At 31.1% G+C, this 3,841-nt stretch overlaps 1 non-coding gene across 1 annotated transcript; it reads left to right on the top strand.

The window, feature by feature from the left end:
- Positions 1–299: 299 nt before the first annotated feature.
- On the top strand, positions 300–371 carry TRNAC-GCA (transfer RNA cysteine (anticodon GCA)). Its single transcript has one exon. It is a non-coding gene; the product is annotated as a tRNA-Cys (tRNA).
- Positions 372–3,841: the final 3,470 nt, after the last annotated feature.

Here is a 3,841-nt window from a genome sequence, read left to right as displayed (position 1 = left end):
GATTAGTTATCTATCAATTTTTATTTATTTAGGTAAGGTATCCATTTTTGGATTGTTTTCTTATATCATTAGGGAAACCGAATTTGCAATTTCAATCCAAGAATCATTTATGAATTCACAGTCAATAGTTAAAGTTAACGGTTCCCATTTGTCCTGATTTTTTGCTTTTGTGAATGAAAATCCACATTTTTTTTTCAATAGAAAAAGCAAAGTTTTGCGGTTTTTCGTTTTAGATATTGTGTGTTGTAAGATACTATCTATCTAAGAGATAGAGCCAATCCAATATTTTGTATCGTTTTGGCGGCATGGCCGAGCGGTAAGGCGGGGGACTGCAAATCCCTTTTTCCCCAGTTCAAATCCGGGTGTCGCCTCAGCAACAAACAAAAGAATCAAAATACCCTCTTCTGTTTTGCTGATATAACTTTATCATTTTTTTTAGAAGAAAAGCATCTTTAGATTTGCTTGATTCTAAGCATCGTTGGGGTTCTCTAAAATGTTATAAATCCTTGCGTATAGGTTTCGTTTCCAGAATTTAGTAGAGTAATGAAAAATAATCGTTAAATCTTGAGATGATAGCCCTTCGACTACTAATGTAGTGTCTACTCATTGGGTCTTGAATTAGGGAATATAATTTCATTTTTCCTTACGGAAAGGAGGAAGATACTTGATATACGGACTCATGAAAGTATCTGAGTACTCGAGCATTCAATCAATATTATATTGAATGAATAATTGGCTTTTTTTTTTATTTTAATCTTAAAAAAAGAACTTATTTCTTTTCGATAAGCTCTAACCACGCATGTAATAGGCCATCCCATCTTCCGATTGTCTCTATGAAACAATCGGGGGGACAGTAAAGATTAGATCAAATGAGAAAGGAATAATAGTAGGGTTATGTGATAGATACTATCTTGATTCTCTATTTTGAGACTTTTTACTTAATGTAATGAAATGCAGGACAACAAAAGAAAGACTAGGTCTTATTATTCCTACATGTTACTAACATTCTTTTGATACTTCCAAGAGTTTTTCTGCCTCTTTTATTTATTTGTACTGAATTTTTTCGATTATACTAGAAATCATATAATAACTTGGGATAATTCGATTTTTTGTATTGTTTCATCAATGGTGTTGTGCCCGAATCTCTTTTTGACTATGCGCTAGTGATTCCACTATTATTAGTGAATAATAATTATTAGTGAGCAATAATGGAATAATTCTTTTATATTCATAGAGATAGGGGACATAATTCACATGGATATGGTAAGTCTCGCTTGGGCTGCTTTAATGGTAGTCTTTACATTTTCTCTTTCCCTCGTAGTATGGGGAAGAAGTGGACTCTAGAAGTACTACTAATTGAAAAATAAAACTGTATTGTTTTTGGTTTATTTTATAGATCGTTCTGCAAAACTTTTTTTCTTTTATTTTGAAAAGTAAAAAAAAAAAGAGTTCGGATTATAAGTTTTTAAGTGGATCCATACTTTCAACACGAAAGAACATAGACATAGTGGTTGTCCAATGAGATACTACGCATAATAATATACTACCTCATAATAAGATAGTACCTCGGGGTAGCCACCCACATATTACGTGCTTACCACTTCTTTTATTTATTATTATTAGTATTTTAGTTATTTTCAAAATAGGATTTTTTCTTGTTTTAGGGAACTCATTTCATATCATGCTTCAAACGTTAAATAAAAATGGGGTTTGCTAATTCTTTTCGAAATCCGAAGATAAAAAGTTCCCATGGAACCGAACTCCTGGATCATCTGTCAACTGCTCAATCAATTACTTCTTTCGAATGCTAAAAAAAAATTAGTGGCCTTTCGATTATTTGATTTCAGATTCATTCTAATCAACATGAATTATGAAGCAAAGAAATAGAATTGGGCCACTATGTATATTAGATTAATATTACATATATGTAATTGATATGATATCTATATATAAATAGAAAGATATATATTGTATATTCATCTATATTCAAATTGATCGATATTCAACCTCTATTTTTATAGAGTACAATTTTATATTTATACACTTCAATAACAATAATAGATAGTATGGTAGAAGGATTCATATATTTCTTTCTACCATACTATCGGATCTTATCGAATACTTCTCTCGTAGAATACTGATAATTCTAGTCCGCCAATTTCATTTAAGACGCGAAATTTTAATGCTTTTCATTTTTCTTATCTTCAATCATTGATAAGAACTAAAACGTCAAGGTTAATTCAAATTAATCACTTTGACTGATTGTTTTTACGTATATTATAAGTAAAAAGGCGGTCGGAACTAGAATGAACAGTGCAGTAGCAATAAATGCGAGAATATTTACTTCCATAATATCATCGTTTCATTTTTTATTCGCAATAACTCGGGATTTAATCCCATAGAGATGATAAATGTTTCGCTTGTAAATTCAAGGGGATGCGTTGCATCTCGATGATATCGAATCGTATTAAAATATCATGAATAACAATATCGGAGCTATCAAATCGATTCATCGTCGAGAATTGAATAGTATAACATAGGAAGATCTTTTATCCATACCGAATTTAAACAAAATGGGATTCCTGATGCAATCAAGAATTTCGTTACTTTTTTTTATTTATAATTTTTTGCATTCTTTCTTTTCTATAATCTACTGCCCTCTTATTCAATGCAATCATCTGATGAAGTCTCATCAGACTACCTTTACCCTTACATTGTTTATAAACAAACTCAAGCAAAGAATAGCAGCGAAATTCAAAAAAGGAAAAGGAGGTAGGTTCGAACTAAACTCCTTCCTTTTTTTGTACTTATAAAATCTTCTTAAAAAAAAGAAATAAAAACGAAACTTAAACTTTCAAAAATTCTTAATTACCTCACTAAGAGAGATAGATGGGATCCTTGTTTGTATTAATATCCTCTTTCCTTGAATTAGTAGTGGGACGTATATATCAAAAGTTAAGTGTTAAATTTTAATAAGATAGATTATTTCAAATTCAAATTAGTAATTGAATTTACTAATTGAGGTTACAAAAAATCGGAGCCAGAACGGATATATTTTGCTTTCAGACGAAAAATTAGATCAAAGTTTACTATGTAAACTTTATTTTGTATCGTCCAAATTCCCTTTATGTATGTGCTTTCCGGAAACGTATAGTACTCTATTTCATTAGAAAAATCGGGCGTAATCAACTAGACCCAGTACGCCTTCGAATCCTGAATATGATGCTACCAATAATTGTGGTAATTCACATATGGCACATATGTCTTTCTCCCATCAATTAGTACTCGTTGAAGAAATCAAAATTCCCATATTTTTTTGTTGAAAAATGTGGAAAAAAAATAAGAGAGATCCCGTTTGGAATAAAATTCAGTTATGTTATTTGTTCTCTCTTTCACAGGAAAGGAAGAGATTAATTGATGTATTTTTTTTTTATTGGATTTGGATCCATCGGGACTGACGGGACTCGAACCCGCAGCTTCCGCCTTGACAGGGCGGTGCTCTGACCAATTGAACTACAATCCCAGGGAAATAAAGTGTACAACATATGTTGTTGATTTAATTTCCTTCAAACCTTTCTATGTAGATTTTTGATTCGAATTGTCATATTCTACCAGACAGAGACGCGAGTAATAAAGTAATAGATTGATATGCGCGGAGACATGGACTTTAGTGTGAGAAGCATGGATTAATATTTATTTTTTCGTTATTGTAAAATTGATTGATTATCAATCTGTCAATGAATAAAAAAAGAGTTTTTTTTTTTATTCTTTCATATCAAGTCAAGTATTTCTGTAGAAGGACAAATAGGTTATATCATTTTATGGTGGATACGCGATATAT

Source organism: Cucumis melo, unplaced genomic scaffold, assembly GCF_025177605.1.
Source record: "Cucumis melo cultivar AY unplaced genomic scaffold, USDA_Cmelo_AY_1.0 utg002121l, whole genome shotgun sequence".
In the NCBI taxonomy this organism is placed as follows: domain Eukaryota; kingdom Viridiplantae; phylum Streptophyta; class Magnoliopsida; order Cucurbitales; family Cucurbitaceae; genus Cucumis; species Cucumis melo.
This window is presented reverse-complemented; position numbering and strand designations above follow the sequence as displayed.